The sequence below is a fragment of the Anabrus simplex genome, chromosome 7 (genome assembly GCF_040414725.1).
Source record: "Anabrus simplex isolate iqAnaSimp1 chromosome 7, ASM4041472v1, whole genome shotgun sequence".
Taxonomy (NCBI): domain Eukaryota; kingdom Metazoa; phylum Arthropoda; class Insecta; order Orthoptera; family Tettigoniidae; genus Anabrus; species Anabrus simplex.
Window position 1 is genome coordinate 178,881,910 of NC_090271.1, and position 20,474 is coordinate 178,902,383.

Sequence of the window (20,474 nt, forward strand, 5' to 3'; positions counted from 1 at the left end):
ACAGTAATCAAGCCCGAAGTCTTATATGCCAGCTAGACCCTTACACTAAAAGGGAAAGAAAATATTTTAAAAGAAGAAAGAAGAATCCTGAGGAAAATTCTCGGCCCCAAAAACACAGAAGATGGTTATAGACTGAGGTCACACAAAGTGACAAAAGAGCTTTCAAACACTGCAGCAGACATCCGCAAAAGACGTCTGAAATTTTATGGGCACGTCCGCAGACTGCCGGCAAGTAGACTGACACACAAGGTTCTCACCTACATAGAACATCTAAAAAATATTCCATGGGTACTGGAAGTGAAGAAAGATCTGGAAAAAGACCAGATGAACTCAACTGATACCGCGGACAGAAACCTCTATAGGAAAAATATTAATGGATGGAAAGTGCAACCAGAGAACGAAGTTAAAAAGAAGACTGGAGCAAAGTGAACAGAAGAACGTAAAAGGATCCACAGAGAAAGGATGAGAGCTGTTTGGCTACTTAGAAAACAGAACAGAATCATGAGAGCTTTGCATGATGATGATGATGATGATGATGATAATAATAATAAGAAGGTAACTAATTATCACAGTATTATCACATCAGTGTCTATCTAATGATAATCAGTACCCAATTAATATTTAATACTACCATCTATTTGTTTGGTATTTGTTATGAACAAAGGTTTCATTAGCCTGAAATGAGTAATGAAAATAACCTGGTGTAAAGGTGGTTTACCAAACCGAAATGTTTGAACATTTATGGTACTGCGGTAACCAATTAAAAATGTTATCAGTGTGAAAGTTGGTTACTACACCAAAAGAGTGTAATGTATTTAAGGGTATTAATTTCTCTTAAAGGTTTTGGACAGTTAAAATGCCTGATGGAAAATGCAAAAGAACCATTTGTTTATTAACTAATGAATTTCAAGCCATCAATTATCTTTAAAGTTTTATATACATACTTTCCTCCAACATCTTGTAAAGTATTATCACACCACCACCCATTTTTAAATTTAAACTAGTTATCCCATTTATTAAGTCTGGTTTATTGATGTTTCAGTGGAGTCATCATGTTTTCCTGAGCATCCACCCTCTGTTCCTTTTTCCTTTGGTTGGGCCCTTTCCACATGCATTGTTCCACCTCTCTTGTATCCTTTGTAAGCTGTAACCTTCCCTTGTTTGTTTGCTTTTCTGTGATTACCCACCATCACTGTTGTTGTGGGTTTACAGTGGTTTCAATTTTCACACCAAGCAAATGCTGGGACTGTACCCCAATTAAGGTCACAGTTCCACCTTCCCAATCTCAGCCCTGTCCCATTCTTGCATCACCAAAAACCTTTGACGAGTTAATGCAACATTAAACCACTAGTAAAGAAAGAAAAAAAAAAAAGAATTGCATGGCACTCTTTAATTCATTTCCACATTTTCATTCTAAATTATTATCGTGCATTTACTCGCTAACAGACATTAAGACAACAAAATATAACCAAGGAGCACTTTCCCTACTCTCTGCTGAACAGTGTTATTGGCTACCACCTTCATCTCACCCCTCTACATAGCAAACCTTGACCGGAGCAAGAGAACTGGCCTCAGTCGAAATGCAGTTGCTGGAGATAACCCGTGGTTAGCAGTTTTTCAGAAAACTTTCTCAGAGTTTCACAGGTGACAGTGAAGGACTTCTGCACTCATAATTTTGCCTCACTTGTTCATATCATCACCCATTCACAACCATTGACAAGTTTATGCAATATAAACAATATTGTACATATACACAAATAGTTAAAAGTGATCCAATAAAATCTGACAATGTTCTTGTAGAATGAAACATGCCATTCATTGTTTATTAGTATGTTATTTCTTTAGGGGTATGTTATAGTATTATATGTGCTATAATTAGTGTTTTGATAGACAGAAATGCTTTTAAAGTTGTATTAACTGAGTCAATGCTAAAAAAAAAATAACTTCCCCCTAAACAAATTTAAATTATTTTAAATTAAAATTTACTGAGGAAACAGTACTTTCATTTTGTGAAATCAGATAATTTGTTTCATCTCCAAAGGCACGTAGTACTGATGCTGCATGGATAGGACCCAACCAGCAACAGTAAATAAGAGTCTGACTTGGATAAGGATACATTCAATGAGTAATAATAATAATAATAATAATAATAATAATAATAATAATAATAATAATAATAATAATAATAATAATAATAATCGTATGGCCTCAGCTACCGTTTGCAGACATTTCGATTTGACGCCATCTGGCTGTCTGCTCGTCAATTTCGACGTTCCGGTTTACTCTGTCTGCCATCTAGCGGACCTAGAGTAAACCGGATCTCTCTTGGGCGTCTATGGCTGAGATTTAATTAATTTTGTCGGGTAAATAACAAATGTATCACCAGAGTTCTTTTACATGCCGACATCGTACGACATGGAGTGTCGAATGGACTTTTTTCCGCCCTTCAAAAATCCGACTACCTCTGCCGGGTTTGAACCCGCTATCTTGGGAACCGGAGGCCGACACTCTACCACGGATCCACAGAGGCAGCTAATGAGTAATATGTGACTAATAATGAACTCAAGATAAATTATATCATACTTTGTCTTGAATCTGGAACATTTATTTTAACAACATAGAATCAAATGTTATCTGGGAAAATGAGTTACAGTAATTTCCACCATAATATATTTCTTACCAAGCTCGATAGCTGCAGTTGCTTAAGTGCGGCCAGTATCCAGTAATCGGGAGATAGTGGGTTCAAGTCCCACTGTCGGCAGCCTTGAAGATGGTTTTCCATGGTTCCCCATTTTCACACCAGGCAAATGCCGGGGCTGTACCATAATTAAGGCCACGGCCGCTTCCTTCCAACTACTAGGCCTTTCCTATCCCATCGTCGCCATAAGACCTATCTGTGTCAGTGCGACGTAAAGCAAAAAAAACGTTTCTTTACTAAAACTTTAATTTGTAATTCTAGTGATCATTCCCATTAACAGCAATAGCTAGGGATTTAAGGAATAAAGAAAATTGATCTTATAATTTCTCAATTTTTATTTTGTCATTCCTCTTCTGAAGATTTCATCCACGTTTATGCACCCCTAACTGGAAACAGTGTGGAAACTATAGAGGAATTCTCAGAGACACTTGAGGAAGTAATCACCGATGTGAAAGTGATAGTCATAGGAGACCTCAATACACAGGTTGGAAATGACAGAATTAGTAAGGAAGAAGTGATAGGTCCATTTGGATATGGAGAAAGAAACAGTGAGGGAGAAAAAATGATTGATTTTCATGAGAGAAATTGGATGATCGTGGGTAACACTTGGTTGAGAAAGAAGAATAGAAGAAAGATCACTAGATATGGCTGGGGTGAAAGGACAAAAACAGTTACTGTATTGATTACATTTTTCTTGAGAAAATAAATTAAAAACAAACCATGCCATCCTGGGCCCAATGTGTGGGAAGCCAGGCTCTGTCTGTCACAAGCCAGAACAAAGTGGGGAGTGATAGAGGAGTAACAAACACCTCTTTAAAAAACCTTGGTCCAGCTGGCCCGGCTGGTAGTACCTTGTGAGGGTCCCTACCAGGTTTACGCTGAAGATAGTCAACGGTTTGAAAGGCGGAAGACAACAACCAAGTCCCAACGGCGGATAAAGCGGATGAACTATCTTCATTTAGCAGCGCCTGTTCTTCAGTGAAGTGGCTGCGAAAGGCGTCTGACTCCAGAGGAGCGGCCTATTATTGAGCTCCAGGGCTTACAACCTTGGTTCTACTACCGGGAAGGAGTTTTCCAACCCACACAGGTTTGAACAACCAAGCATTATGGAATGTCGTCACAAAAAGGACACTATCCCAGGTAGTACCTTGTTGAGGGAATCTACCGCTCCTAAGAGCGCAATCAGGCCTGTGGATTCTGGGGAGCCTGAATCAAGATGCTTTGAGGACATTACTACACGTACAAAATTCAAGACGAAACAGAAATACTACTGAGGGACGGTGAATGTCACTGAAAGTGGGAAAACACAAAGAATTGACGATGATGATGGACAAACCAACATAACCATCTTAGCCATCCAAGAAACCTAGATGAAGACATAATGGACATTGAGGGGTATACGATTTATTAAGGCAAAGGGCAATGAAAATAGGTAAGAACATGCCTTTACTTGGCACAGCTTTTGTTAATTGATACTTTATTAATGGTAATACCATTTTACATAACAGTAGAGAAGAAAAAACAAAACAAAACACACTAAAAGAAAGTTCAATGGAGTATAAGTAGAAAAATATGTACAGATATATACACAGGTTATATTACAAGTAATCACAGGAAAGTAATAGTCAATTCTGGAGATTATGTAAATGATTTCTCAATTTTGACAATGAGCAGTTAAATATATTAATATCCACTTTGTTTAGAGATCTTGACATTCGTTCAACTGGCCCATTGAATGCGTAGTTAGTTCTGTGCCAATTTGTAGACAATGTATTCTTGAACCTTGTGCGTATGTCTGGTACATGTACGTTAATTTTTGCAAGGAGTTGTGGACAATTCACCAAGGAATGAAGCAATTTAAAAATGAAGAGCGGTGTATCCAATAATTCACGGCGTTGTGACAGGCTATGCAGATTTAAGGACTGTTGTAAGGATGTATAATCAACATTATCATACGAGAATCCTGATCTAAATGAATATAAACAAAGAAATTTATGTTGTACTGAATTTAATCTATGGATAGAGGTCTGTTGATAAGGGTTCCAAACAGGTGTACAGTATTCTAGTATAGGGCGTACCATAGACACATACAGCAATCAATAGGTAGCTAAGTTTGAAAATTCTCTAGAATATCTAGTAATGCAACCCAATCTTTGAAATGTTTTCTTACAAATATTTTCAATATGTTCATTAAATGATAGGTTATAACTGAATAAAACACCAAGGTCATTAACTTGTGAAACAGGAGTTAGAATGTTGTTATTACTAAATTTGTACTGAAATGATATTTTCTTCTTGATTTTAAAAAACGATATTATTTTACATTTCTAATGATTAAGTTTCAACCCATTTTGAATACAGTACTTTTCCAGATGATGTAAATCTTCTTGAAGTTTTAAACAATCAAGTGGACAATTAATTTGCATAAAAAATTTTGCATCGTCAACAAACAAAAGCAATTCAGAATTCTTAAGTATATTTTTAATATCATTTATGTAGAGAGTAAAAAGTAAGGGCACAAGGTGAGACCCTTGAGGAACTCCACTGGTAACAATAATAGGCACAGAAAAATTATTCCTTATTTTAACAATCTGCAACCGATTTTTAAGATACGATTCAAACCATAAGAGCAGAGGCCCATTAATTCCGTAGCCTGTTAGTTTTTGCAGAAGATATTGCGGTCGACAGTGTCAAAAGCTTTTGAGAAGTCTGTATAAATGCAGTCCACTTGGGAGTGGTTCTCTATTGCATCCAAGAGGAACTGATAGAATAAAAGAAGATTGCTACAGGTTGACCATCCTGAAAAGAATCCATGTTGCTCAGTAACAATGATGTTTCTAAAGAGAGGTGTGATCTTGTCAAGAATTATTGAGTCAAAAATTTTGGAAATATGAGAAGAAATTATAACTGGTCTAAATTGTTTTATGTCATTTTTATCACCATTTTTGAAAACTGGACTAACAAATCCTTTCTTCCATTCCACTGGAAAAATGCCTTGGTTTAATGATAAGTTGAACATATAAAAGAATGCTTCACATAAAATAAATGAGCAGTACTTGAGCAGATAAGTTGAAACACCATCAGGTCCTACAGTTTTCTTTAATTCCAGAGATATCAGTTTGTTGTAAATTTCTGTAAATGTTTATAACTGATAGATTGACAGAGAAAGGATAATCATATGACATACTACTACTATTCTGACAAGAAGAATAAACAGATGAAAAGTGGTTAGCAAAAAGATCGACAATATTTTCTCCAGTATCTGCTGTAACTTCATTAAGATGCTTGGTTGAAGGAATATTATCACATGACCTTTTAGAACTGAGATATTGCCAGAATTTCTGTGGATTGGAAGTAATACTTCGTTCACAGTTGGAGACATACATCGTATAGCAAGATTTAGATTCAGACTTGCATTCATTTCTTAATTTCGAGAAACGCTGATAATCACTATTGAGACCTGATATTTTGTATCACTTGTGTGCTTTCTTCTTTTCAATAATCAGGGACTTCAATTTATGATTAAACCACTTTGGGAATTTGGGAGTCTTAAAATTCCGTATAGGGATGTAAAGTTCCATGCCGTAATGTAATACTGAATAGAAGATTTCTACTGCTTTATCAATTGATACATTTTGAAACATCTCCTTCCAGCTGAACTGTGACAGATAATAATTTAGTCCATTATAGTTGCCATTTAAAAAGTCAAAATAAAAACTATCAGTAGGCAAAGAATTGTATAGCTCATATAAAGGCAAAGAAATCTCTAATGCTGGGTGGTGTCTATTGAGAGGGACAATGCTTTCATTACTAGACTTTACTTCAATGGAACTGGAGTTACTGAAAACCAAATCAAGAAAGTGATTCAGAAAATTTGGGATAGCATTAAACTGATTTAAACAGAGATAAGAAAAAGCATCTATAACTAAACTGGACTGCATAGTGTGGTTACCTACTACAATAAGGCCAGAAGATGTTACTTCATTTACTATCCAATTAAGATGTGGTAGATTGTAGTCACCAACAATGAGCAATAAATGGTTGTCAAGATTTGACATAAATTTTTTAACAGCACTGCAATGTTCGAAATATTTTTGGACAGGAGACTTGGGTGGAATGTATACAGCACCAATGATTAATTTTGTGGTGTTAAAAGTCAGGGACACAAACAACTGTTCAACTGTGTTAATGCACGGTATCAGAGTAGGTTTAAACCTCTTGTTAATAAAGATCATTACCCCTCCCCCCCCATGAGATGCCTTCGTACTCGTTAAAGAAGACCTATCACATCTGAAAGTTGAATACGTTTCGAGTCCAAGTTCCACATCACTAATTTCATCATTTAAGTTTGTTTTGGTTAATACCATGAAGTCATAGTCAGCTAAACATGAAGAAATTTTAAGTTCAGTTAGTTTGCTTCGAAGTCCATTTACATTTTGATAGTATCCTCTAAAGTGTTCAACTAACCTTTTTATTGATATCTTTGGTGCTTTCTTAGTATAGTGTATCTGATCTCTGTGAAATGATTCCCTATCTATATTTTGTATTGTATTCCTGATATAAGTTATACTTTCAAAATCATTTTCTGTATCACTTAAGTTTTTGCCATTAGGATTAGCATCCCCACTCCTTTTCTTAATTACTTTCCCAAGAGCATTCTACTAGATGTTCTATTGAGAAGTTTACCAAACTTAGAGGTTCCTTTTCTGTTAAGGTGTAGCCCATCTTTTCTAAAATCACTACCTCTAAGCCAACTATTATGATCGACAAAAAGGACATCTCCATTTCGGCATAACCAGTCAAGAGTGGAGTTTACAGCATCTATATAGCGATAATCAACAAAATGCCGATGTAAAGCGCCACTGAGACAAAGCTTTGCCCCGCTGGAAACCTCCTTTTTATCACAGTAATAAGCCTATCAGTTTCGGCCATTATGTCACTAGGTATTGAGAAATTATGAAGGTCATTTGTGCCAATATGAACTATCAGGGCTTCAGGATTTTCTTTAATACTGTCACTGTTTACATGTTCAGCAAGTTGACCCACTCATATGCCTGGATAGCAGTACGCAATTCCCTCTTCAACTTCAGGTCCAACATTTCTTATCATCGAGTCCCCCACTATTACTATACGGGTTTGTTTATGTACCGGTCGCCGACGGGAATTTTTTTGTCTTTTTGACACTGTTGCATCTGAGTCATGTTCTATGATTGTCTCATGATCATTACATTCTAACACTTGAAAACTGTTTTGTGTCACTAAATTACTATGTACAGAATCTTTAAATGCAACATGTTTCCGGTTAGGCCTAACATTCTTCGATTTAACCTCTTTAAAATCATTTTCGTATTGTCTCGGCATTTGAACATTATTTTGTTCTTCAATTCCAGCAGAGCATTTTCTAGATCTGTTGATAACATTTTAATTATTTCATCTTTGGATGAAAGTTCAAGTTCCAGATCTCTTATTCTAAACCTCAAATGCGAGGAGTTGAAAGTGAGGTTATCGGAAACGAGATCATCTACCGGATCTGATACTTCGCTACCAAATGTATTCTTAAATATGCACTCATAAGAAGCATTATGACTATTAAGACTATCATTACTTCCGTGAATAGATCCATTGCACTTCATACACATATTATTACCGAACATATCACCACTTGGAGAAAAAACCTTATCACTGTTTACCGCCATGTTGCTGTTGCTGTCAGTTCAATCGTGGACTTCTTCAGCCCCTCTGAGAGACTTTCCATTCTAACTCTCAGCTGCGGTAACAAAGGATACACACTGATCAATGTGCATGCACCGATCAATGAAGACAACAGACATAATCCTGAGAAAGTCGAACAGTTTTGGGACCTTCTTGAAGAACAATTGGAGAAAATACCATCTAAGAACATCAAGATATTAGGTGACTTTAACACTCAGTTGGGAATAGAACCATAATTCAGATCAACAACTGGAAACTATCCTGCTCACAAACTGACTAACAGAAATGGTATAAGACTCGTCAATCTGTATCGTACCTTCAATCTTCAGATAATGTCAACATTCTACAAACACAAGCCAAGCAAACAAAAAGCTTGGTGATCACCAGGCAACATGTGTGGAGAGAAACATATTGATCATGTAGCAATATCCAGGAGAGCGATTAAGGAAATAATGAACGTTAAAGTGCAGAGAGGTGCCCAGTTTGATTTAGATCATTACCTCTCCTAGATCAAAATTAATTTCATTCCTCTCAATAAGGCCTTGAAGCCAGGAAACAGAATTTATAAATACGACCTTGGAAAGTTAAAAATCAATCAAAATGTCTTAGAACAATACCACCAGCAACTGACATTTGAATCTCATAAATGGATGGACATCGCCTCCAAGATCCAACAAGCAGCTAATACTGCAATCCTGACAGCTAAGAAGAGAAAGCATAGATGGTGGAATGAGGTCTGTGATGAAGTGCTGACCCAAAGAACAAATGCCTGGAAAAAGTGGAACTCGACCCGAAGATCTGAAGATTTCGATGTGTTCCGTGAAGCTCAAAAAGAAGCAGCGAGAACTTTCCAAAGGGCCAAGAGACTATATGAGAAACAGCAGTTAGAACAGATTGATCAGGATTTCCGGAAAAACAATTCCAGAGACTTCTATCAAACATTCAAGACTAATTTGAGAGGGTACCAAGCCCCCAGCCTTTGTTTTAGAGATGAAAATGGAAAACTGGGCTTGACCAACAAAGAAAATTGTACGATCATATCTCGGTACTTTGAAAACCTTCTTAATTGTGATGAACCAAAAGAAAGATTCCATGTGTGCGACCCGATCCACAAACTACCCAACTCACCCCCTCCTTGTAAAGAGGAGATCAAACAGATTATAAACAGATGAAAGAATAATAAGGCAGCTGGTGAAGATTCGATAGTGGCAGAACTACTGAAGCTGGCAAATGATGAAACTCTAGAAGTACTAGTCAAGCTTTTCGAAGATATCTGGAGAACTGGGATGATACCAACTAAATGGCTGTCAGCACTAATCCACCCTCTGCACAAGAAAGGTGATAAAAAGAATGTCAACAACTATAGTGGTAGCTCATTGGTATCTATTCCCTATAAGATTTTCTCCAAAGCAGTTCAGAACAGAATAGAAGCTCACCTTGACCAACAGATTGGGGAATATCACGCTGGCTTCAGAAAAATCAGTTTGTGCCCAGAACAGATCTTTAACCTGAAGAGCACCATCAGGTACAAGAAGACAGGAGGACACAGCTATGTGGTTGTGTTTGTTGACTTTCAGAAAGCACATGACTCCACTGACCGCAAGTTATTAATGAATATTTTGGAAGAGTTTGGAGTGGATGATGCATCAGGAAATTTGATCAAACAAACTATAACCAACACAGTGTTGAAAGTAAAATTTATGGGTGAGATCTCAGAACCGTTTACAATCAGAACGGGTGTCAGACAGGGAGATGGACCATCTCCACTCCTCTTCAACTGTGTTTAGGTAAAAGTCATTCGAGAGTGGAGGAAGTTGTTAGACCAAGAAGAAACGAAGGAAGATCAGTTCAGACTTGGTCCTAAGCACAAAGGGGTGTATGTTGACTGCCTGGCCTTTGAGGATGATCTGGCCATTTTTGCTAACAACATAGATTCAGCAGTCAACAAGATCAATAGGCTGTCAGAAGTTGCTGAAAAGGTAGGACTCCAGATTTCTATTCTGAAGACAAAATATATGACAAACATCTGTGATGGACCTGAATGGATGATCACTAAACTTGGAAAAATCGGTCGTGTCAAGAATTTCAGATATCTTGGTGAAGTCATCCAGCAGAATAGATTAGAAGAGGAAGCAATCAATGTCAGGATGAGGAAGTTAGACCAGGCATACCAAATGACAAAGAATATCTATAATAAAAAGTCTATGAGTATAGGGGTCAAGTTCCAACACTATAACACAGTTATAAAACCTGAGGAATTATATGCGTCTGAAACTTTGACCTTAAGTAGTAAAGGTCAAGCTGACCAGCTGGAAAAAAGAGAGCCCAGGATACTAAGAAAAATCCTAGGTAATAGGTGGGTTGGTGGACAGTGGTGAATGAGACCAAATGAGGATTTGTACAGCAAGACAGAACCTCTCACAGCGTCAATTAAGAAGAGACGGCTATTATTTTATGGTCATCTCTTGAGGATGACTGGTGATCGACTATCAAAAAGAATATGGAATTTTATTCAATCTAAAGTAACAAGGCCGAGATGGTTCCAGGAATGCGAAAAAGATCTGAGGGAGATTGGTATTTCAGACCAAGAAATTCATGACAGGAATGCATTCAGAAGATTGGTGAACAACTATCAAGGTTTCAAAATGGCATCAACTTCCAGAAGACTGAAGAGCATAAACAGGCACTTGTCGCTGGGCTTAGAAGATACTGGCAGGAAGTCAAAGCCTGAACAAGAACAAGACCTAGACACTAAAATGAAGTTGGTTGTTACCACGCAGTCCATAGAGGCTCAACTCGATGTATATAATTTTAAATAAAATAAAAAACAGTTAATGGATGTAACAGCATTACCAGATGAAGCGTTTGATGGAGACTACAGAAAAATTGAAAATAGGTAAAATTGTGAGAGTAAAAGAAATAAGACAGAAGAAAATAAAAGTATGGAAATTAAAATATAAAAGGACTCAGGGGAAATTTCAAAGGAATTACAACAGCACATCCCTATGTCAGAAACAGAAAGAGTAGAAGAAGAATAGACCAAATTTAAAAGCATGTATGTAAGTTGTGCAGAGAAGATTTGTGGCAGAGCTTCAGCAAGAGTGAAGGAAAAGGAGACACCTTAATGGAATGAAAAGGTAAAGGAGGTTGTTAAACAAAAGAAGAAAGCATGGCAAGAATGGATTATAGACAGGAAAGAAGAAAGAAAGATTAAGTATCAAGAAATTAAAAGTAAGTGAAAAAAATTGGTGAATGAGGAAAAGTAAAATGTCGGGAGAGATTCACACAAGAGCTGGGAAAGGATGTAAATGGTGGGAAAAGGATGTTGTATGGATTGATAAAAAATATGAGAAAAGAACATATCTAAACAAAAAATCTTCACTCTTCCTTTTGTTTAACAACCTCCTTCTCCTTCTCATTCCACTAAGGTGTCTCCTTTTCCTTCACTCTCGCAGAAAGAAGGAAGGAAGGAAGGAAGGAAGGAAGGAAGGAAGAGAGAGGAAATGTAATAACAGTCTCAGGGGAGATAAAGAATAGGTGGAAAGACTATTTTGATGAACTCCTGAATGTCAGAAATGATGTAGAAGTAGTGTGGTGGTAAATGAGAAGGATCCAGTCATGGAGAGTAATATTGCAACGTCAGAGGTGGAAATGGCTGTTAAAGAAATGAAAACATGAAAAGCAGCAAGGATGGATGAAATATGTGTGGAAATGATAAAGGCAGCAGAACCTATTGATCTACATTAGTTATATAGGCTACTAAGTTATATTATGGAGGAAAAAGCAAGTACCTGATGATTGGTGTAAAGGTGTAATAATACCCGTATTTAAGAAAGGTGACAGGAAGGTATGTGACAATTATCAAGGAATTATAATGTTGTCAGAAGTAGCAAAATATTAGAGAGAATAATAGAAAGGAGGATGAGAGGAAGGCTGGAAAAAAATTAAGAGCAATATGGATTTTGACAGGGCAGACAGTGGGAAGATGGAAAAGATCTGGTGATGGTATTCCTTGATCTAGAGAAGGTATACAATAGTGTTAATAGACAGAGGGTGTGGGAAACCCTGGAAAGAAAAGGATGTGGAAGGCCATCAAGGGAACTAGTGAAAGCAATGCGTAAGAATTTTTCCAGTTATGTCCAGACTCCAGTGAGGAGAACAGATTGGTTTGGATCCTTCTCATTTGTCTCCACTTATGTTTATATTGGTTATGGATGAAATTCTAAAGGAAACAAAGGCAAGATATGGAAATATTGTTGTTTGCAGATGACATTATGATCTGGGGAGTCAAAAAAATGAAAGTGAAAATCCAACTAGAGGCTTTAAATGACAATATTGAGAAATATGATATGAAAATCAGTGTGGGAAACAGCAAAACCATGGTGATGACAAGAGGAGAAGGAGAAGGAGAAGGAAAAGGAATTGTTAGTATCAGGGGATGAAACCTTGAGGTTGTTGAATACTTCAAACATTTTGGGGAGTGATATAATGTAAAGTTGGATTAGGAGATCAGCAGAAGAGTACAAGCAGGAAATACATTCTGTACGGAACCTGATGTGGAACAGAGAAGTTCATAAGAAATGTAAAGAGATTATGAACAAGATGTACTATATCCCTATATTAATGTATGCATTAATTGCACTTTGACAGCAAGAAATGAGATTAAAATTCAGGCCAGTGAGATGAAGTTCATAAGTAGAATGACAGAGAAGACAAGGAGAAACAGAGTGATAAATGTTGAGGTCAGATATGAGATACGGATACAAGAACTGAGTGACAGGATGGAGAAGAATAAATTGAGATGGTTTGGATATGTTATGAGGGTGGAGGAGGGAAGGATACCAAAACAAGTATTGGAGGCTACGATAGAAGGAAAGAGGGTAAGAGGAAGGCCCAGAGCAAGATGGATGGACTCTGTCAAGAACAGTATAAGAAAAAGAAGACTGGACTGGAACACAATTACTGAAGAGGAGTGGTGGAAGGAGAGGCAACAGTGCAGAATTACCATCAACATGCCAACCTGGCAGGAGTAGGACAAAGGGAAATGAAAATGATGATGATTCCTCTTCTGAACCTGAGTGCCAGAGTCATGAAATGGGTTCAGTATTTTCCCTCATATTCACCTGTTTTTAAATTGGACCTGCAGGGAATGTGAGTGGAAACATAATTGGACTTCAAAGATTTAATGCAAGAAATGAAGCAGAACAGTCGCTCACAACATCCTTACAAATTGACTATTTATTCTCTCTAGCATTTACTGGGGTCTGATGTCCAGAAAGGTTTTTTTTAGTGTAGAGTCGTATGTCCTCCATCAAACCTTTCTCAACATACTCTCCATACAATAGAAGCACTCATGTATGCCAACAATGTGATCTCTTACAGTTGTCTGACATGCTGACATGACAACCTTAACAGCTTCAAGAGGCCATCAGTAAACAAGCACTGATGGTTATTTCAAAATCAAAGTGTATTTTACTGATTACCAAGTGATGATGCACCATCTGTTAGGTCTAGAGTCATTACACTAGAAGCACAATGCCAAAGACTTCATCAGTACGGCATAGTAAATTTAAATAGCAAAACTCCTTTTCACTATTTGGATATTTATGAGCAGTAGTGTATCAAAAATTATCATACTTTAGCAGTAGTTTTACAATACAAATATTATAGATAATTCTGGGTTCATACATCATAGTACCTATGTGATAATCTTAATATTCCAACATCATGCCACAGTAACAATGTTCTTAGTAATGTAAGTTATTTCTAGCAGTTTAACTAAGAGAAACACAAGTGTTAATGAAGAAAGTAAATTTAATTTTATTTTATTTCTGTTTTCCTCTCAAGCAGTGGCATTAGTCTTGGATGATTCAAGCTTTTCAAATGTTCCTAGAGAACAATGTACGTATATTTTCAGTTACCTGCTCTTTTGTGGGTTCTTCCCACTATTTGATATTTGATGTGTGTGAGTGATTACAGGAGAATGATAAACATTAAGAATTGACTGTACTGTCTTATGACTTTTCCTAGTAATTTCCAACCTTTCTTTTGTTTAACAACCTCCTTCACCTTTTCATTCCACTAAGGTGTCTACTTTTCCTTCACTCTCATGGAAAGAAAGAAAGAAGGAAGGAAGGAAGGAAGGAAGGAAGGAAGGAAGGAAGGAAGGAAGGAAGGAAGGAAGGAAGGAAGGAAGGGCAGTGATAAATGAGAAGGATCCAGAAATGGAGAATAATATTGCAATGCCAGAAGTGGAAATGGCTGTTAAACAAATGAAAACATGAAGAGCAGCAAGGATGGATGAAATATGTGTGGAAATGGTAAAGGCAGCAGAACCTATTGATCTACATTAGTTATACAGGCTACTAAGGTTTATTATTTACCATTTTGATAATTGAAATATTTACCACAAAACTCAAGTACAAGTTTCAGAAATGAGTACATACCTTTGATTCTTGCCCATATTTATCTTTATACATCTTAATTTGATCTTCTGCTGCTTTTAGATCTTGCTGCAAAGCCTTTAGCTTCCTCTCACATTCAGCATGGTCAGTTTCTAATTTATTTTTCTACAAATGAGAAGAGAAGAAAATGTTATTCTACATAAATGGAAAGAGCTGCCAACACAAACTACAGGATTATTTATTTTCAAAGGCAAGTAATTTAATATAATTTATTCAGGTTGCATGACTTTGCTTGAAAGTGAAACAATGGCAATAACTGGAGCAGAAAGTAAGAGAATAGAAGCCTCTGAAATATGGTATTACAGAAGTTCAATGAAGGTGAGATGGATAGAACAGAGCACAGACAAAGAGACACTGATCAAGGTGACAAGAGGAAATACAGTAATTTGAGAAAATTTTACAAGAAGGAGAATTAAATTGATGGAATATGTCTTAGGGTAAAAATGGTAGGGACAGTCCAATATATGACTATGACAAAGAGGATATAGCTGATATTTTGCGGTGGTGATTTCTTAATTATGCAACATTCTCTTTCTCCATAAAATCATTCAACTCCTCTGATTTTCCCATCAGAGTCACAACATTTATTATTCCCACCTTCATAATATTAACTGCTGTTTGCCCACTTATCATACTCTTCCAGCACGAAAACTGTGCGTCACTTTTAGCAAGGTACGCTCTAATCTTTTCCGAGGCTGATTGTTACCACCATTTATTTTAGGCTATTGTTATTATGAGGTCGCCACTCCCAAAGGCATTTTAGAGCTACAGCCAGCAATTATTCAGGCTGCCCTTTACATGGCAAACAGACAACCTTGCAGTCACCTCTAACATGGGAAACAAATGCAGCTGACGAATAGTGTACTCATGTCATTCCCCGAGTACTGGGCTGCCTCTTCAACAATCTCCACTGTTCCCAAGGCCATCTTCTCCGCTGCAGATTCCTTTAAGGTCTTTGCTCGTAACCCTGAGCTGGGACTCCTACCTGATGCTACACACTGGGTCAGTGTGATCTGGGACTCACACAGGCAGGGGTGCCAGTCTCTGGCCAGGCTGCTACCTCAATATTAAATACGTTTGCAAAATTAGTAACTGGTTTGAAAAAAGACAGTTTGGGTTTAGGAAAGGTTATTCCAGTGAGGCTCAACTTGTAGGATTCCAGCAAGATACAGCAAATATTTTAGATTCAGGAGGTCAAATGGACTGTACTGCCATTGACCTATCCAAGGATTTTGATAGGATAGATCAAGGGAGATTACTGACAAAAATGAGAGTTGTATGACAAAAAAGTGGCTGAATGGGTGGCTAAATTTCTTGGAAATAGAACTCAGAGAATTAGGGTGGATGAAGTGTTATCTAATCCTGTAATGATTAAGAGGCAGGTCCCACAGGGCAGTATTAATGGATTTTATGTTTTCTTATACATAAAAATCATATGAGTAAAAAAACTGGAATCACATATAAGGCTATTTGCAGATGATGTTATACTGTATAGAGCATTGAATAAGTTGCAGGATTGTGAGCAACTGCAGGAGGCCGTAGACAATGTTGTGAGATGGACTGTGGAGTACGGTATGATTGTAAACAGGATGAAAAGTCAGGTTGTAAGTTTCTCAAAGAGATAAGTTCTCTCAGAATTAATTACTGTGTTGGTGGATTGATAGTACCTCATGGGAAACGATGTAAGTACCTAGGTGTTAATATAAGGAATGATCTTCTGTGGGGTAATCACATTAATGAAGTTGTTAAAAAAAAGGTCACAGATCTCTTTGCATGCTCATGAAGGTATTTAGTGGCTGTAGTAGGGATATAAAGGAAACTCCGAGTAGAGTATCGTTCCAGTGTGTGGGACCCGCACCAGGACTACTTGACACGAGAACTGGAAAAGACCCAAAGGAAAGCAGCACAATTTGTTCAGGGTGATATCCAACAAATGAGTAGTGTTACAAAAATGTTGCAAACTTTGGGCTGGGGAGACTTGGGAGTAAGGAGACGAACTGCTCAACTATGTGGTTATGTTCTGAGCTATCAGTAGAGAGATGGTGTGGAATGATATTAGTAGATGAGTAACCTTGAGCAGAGGTTTTGAAAGTAGGAAAGATTAATATGAAGATAAGGTTAGAATTTTTTTTTTTTTGCTAGGGGCTTTACGTCACACCGACACAGTTAGGTCTTATGGCGACGATGGGATAGGAAAGGCCTAGGAGTTGGAAGGAAGCGGCCGTGGCCTTAATTAAGGTACAGCCCCAGCATTTGCCTGGTGTGAAAATGGGAAACCACGGAAAACCATCTTCAGGGCTGCCGATAGTGGGATTCGGACCTACAATCTCCCGGATAAGGTTAGAATTCAAGAGGACAAATTGAGGTAAATGAGAGCTGAAATAATTTATCATGGGAAATCTATATATATATATTGTACCAGGAAAAATGACAGGGTGTCTTATCGGGAAGAATTGAACAGACGATGGCAAGATACTCAAGAGTACATGAAAGAACAGCGGAAAGGTGAGGATCAAGGAGGAGCCGCCTCATTAGAGTATCAGGAATCTTCCCGTAAAAGAAACGAAACGCCTGCCCTGAACCCCGACGCAACGGGTGCGAAAAAACTCCGATTTTCTCTTAGGAAGATTGCCTGAAAACGGAAGGAGGGGAGAGCCGCTCTGTGTGACTCAGGTATATTGTTGGCATGTAGAGGACTCGGAACTACTCCATGAGGACACGACACCATCTACGTCAAGAATCCAGCGTAGCCTGCCAGTAATCACCATTAGGATTGGTAACATCAAAATTATGTCATTAGTAGATTCAGGAGCTCAAGCCTTCCTCATTTCAACTAGACTATTGGAAGCCATAAATGAAAGACATGATGTACTTGTGATGCCTGATTCCCAGCTTAGGATTAAAGGGATTGTTCCAGATAAATGCATTAAATGCAAGTTGCAGACTTTCATGGAATTCATCATGAGACATGTTCAATTTGAGCACGTTTTCTTAGTGCTTTCTCAGATGAAATTCAATATTATCCTTGGTTCTGGTTCCGGCATTCCCAGTTAAAGATGTACAAATTGTACTTCAGGCTTGCCTGCCCTAAGCTGCTCTGCAACAAGCAAAGCAGCTTAGCTTGAGCGTCAGCGAAGCAAGAGTGCACGCGTACTGAGCGCGCTAGTCATAGCAAACCAAAACCTGGGTTTCCCTAAGCCTGACAGGTTGCCTGGGACCCGTTCGGACTGCCGGACTTGACAAGAGTGAACGTGAAGTTTGCTATCGATGCGACGTGAATGTGTCGTTATATGTTAGTGTAGCTACGTTTTTCATCCAGTGCAGCTCTGTTGTAGTTAGAAAAATCAACAAATCAATCGTAAAGAAAGTCGAAGAAAAATTAAAAAGTGGTGAATTTATTCTAGTAGTAAAGCAGGGCTCAAATCTATTATGGGAAAAATTTTCAAGTGTTTATGAACAGGTATCAAATAAGCCAGTAGGTTACTCGCAATGCAATTTTTTCAAAAAGCTACTCAGCACCCATTCAGGGACCTCAAGTATGTTGTGACATGTCTGCAAATTTGACCCAAATTTTCCACAGTCTAAAAATATTTTGAAAGAGGGCAAGAACTTGGTGACTGATAAGTGCGTGGAAATGTGCGCCAAGGACTTGAGACCGTTTACAACTATTGAGGGTAAAGTAATTTTTAAATTTAGGGCAAACGCTGATAGAAATGGGCGAAAAGTATGACGCGGTGGATATTAAAAATGTTATACTCTCTCGAGTCACAGTTGCTAGGAAGGTACAAACTTTCGCGGACAAAGTGCGCAGTAAAATGCTTCCTGATATAGTACGTGCTATTAAATGTGGTATCTGTGCGAGTACCACTGACCTGTGGACAGATAAGTACAAGGGTGTGCACTATATGTCTGTCACAATGCACTATATAAATACAGATTTATCTCTCAATAAGTATGTATTAATGTGTTCGGCGTTCCCTGACTGTCTAGAAACTGGTGAAACTATTCGCAGTGAATTGGAAGATCGTTTGAAAGGACATGGTGTGTCTCATGAAGATATTTGCAAAATTACATTTGTGACAGGCCAGGGAAGCAATATTGTTAAGGCCCTCAGCATATACAAGCGTCTTCCATGCATGGCTCATATTTCAGTATTAATACGGTCTTGAAGCATGTTCTGAGTGAACCCTTTTTGAAAGAAAGTGTTCCTAATGTGTTAGCTGTTATTAATTCAGTGAAATCTCCGGTTTCGTACTTTAAAAGAAGAAGCCTATGTGTGAGGTTACAATCATCTTTGAAACCATATGTTTCCACTCGGTGGAACAGTTATTTTGACATGATGCAATCAGTTCACTCCCAGATAGATGCTGTGAGAACTATTTTAGAGAAGGAGGGTGCCTCTGATAAAATGCTCGGTTATGATCAGGATATTACTGGCCTGCTTTAACATTTCTTAGGCCATTTAAGGAAGCCACAATTGATCTTGAGGGTGATGAGGACCCGACTTTACATCTGGTCATTCCGTGGTTTTATGCCTTAAGAACCCATTGTACTCCACAGGATGACGATGAACAGCTAATATTTCACTTCCTTTAAATTTTAATGTGAGTCTCCTGATATTTAAATGTAAAAATGTTTTCATACTAAATGAATTTTCATTACTTGAAGCTTTTGAAACAAACTGCTGGTGTCTTCCTGGAGCAAAAAATGGAAGTCACTATGTTACACAAAATTGCAACACTTTTGGTGCCTAAATATCGCACATTAAAGAAACTAAATGCAGGAGAACAAATGTCTGTTTTCGAGGCAGCTCAAGAAATGTGCGGTGAACGTAAGGTTCTCTGGTTATTTCTTCATTATTATTATTATTATTATTATTATTATTATTATTATTGTATATTATACCTATGCAAATTAGATATTCTTAATATTCTGTTATTAGCATAAAATATCAAAACTTGGGCAGATATATTTTCAGAGCAGCTACCCAATCAAAATAGACAATAAGTCCCACCTTCTTCAAACAAAGAAAATTCAGTGCAACGTAAGAAAACAAAATTTGACGATTGGGCAGAAAATTCGCCAATGATACATGATGAGGTCAGTAGGCACTTGCAAGAAAGGTTTATTAGTGACGAAAATATACTGCGGTGGTGGAAAAATAATTTGCCCGTGTAGCGAAAAAGGTGCTTAACATACCCGCTACGAGTCTCTCCAGCGAGAGAGTCTTCAGCTGTTCGGGAAATTTAATCAGTGAAAAACGTTCCTGTCTTCATGCACAAAGACGTAATGACCTCATAGTAATACACACAAGCGATAATGTGTCCATGCATTAAATATTGGTATGCAATGTGTACAGTAGGAGGGGACCACAAACTAAGAGAGCAAGTGGTAAAATTACACTTCTAAACTGATTAATTTTATAGTTATTTCTTTTGGTTTTGTGGGGAAGGGGTTCCTAAATTATTAAATGTATTTCAAAAACGTTACCTATAAAATTATTTTTCTAAAGATATTTACGACCTGTACCTACATTATGTATATCCTTGTTTCTAATTTTATCGAATAATAAATAATGCATTTTATTTATGGTCATAGTT